The following is a 211-nucleotide window of genomic DNA, read 5'->3' as shown; positions in this document are numbered from 1 at the left end:
GCATCCGAGTATGTACAGATAATTAAAAATAATTAAATGCTGATGAAAGGCATCATTATCTCCAGACCATCTTACGTCATATCGTCACGTGGTTTTTCATCTGTCACGTCATGATCACGTCAGCTCCCCGTCGCTTTTAGCCACAAGTGATACACACACTAATGAAGATCTTTTCCCGCCTGTTCTTAAAGTCAGTCTGTCATCAAAAGCA

This window comes from Penaeus monodon, chromosome 27 (assembly GCF_015228065.2).
Source record: "Penaeus monodon isolate SGIC_2016 chromosome 27, NSTDA_Pmon_1, whole genome shotgun sequence".
Taxonomy (NCBI): Eukaryota; Metazoa; Arthropoda; class Malacostraca; order Decapoda; family Penaeidae; genus Penaeus; species Penaeus monodon.
Note: the sequence above shows the minus strand (reverse complement) of the source record.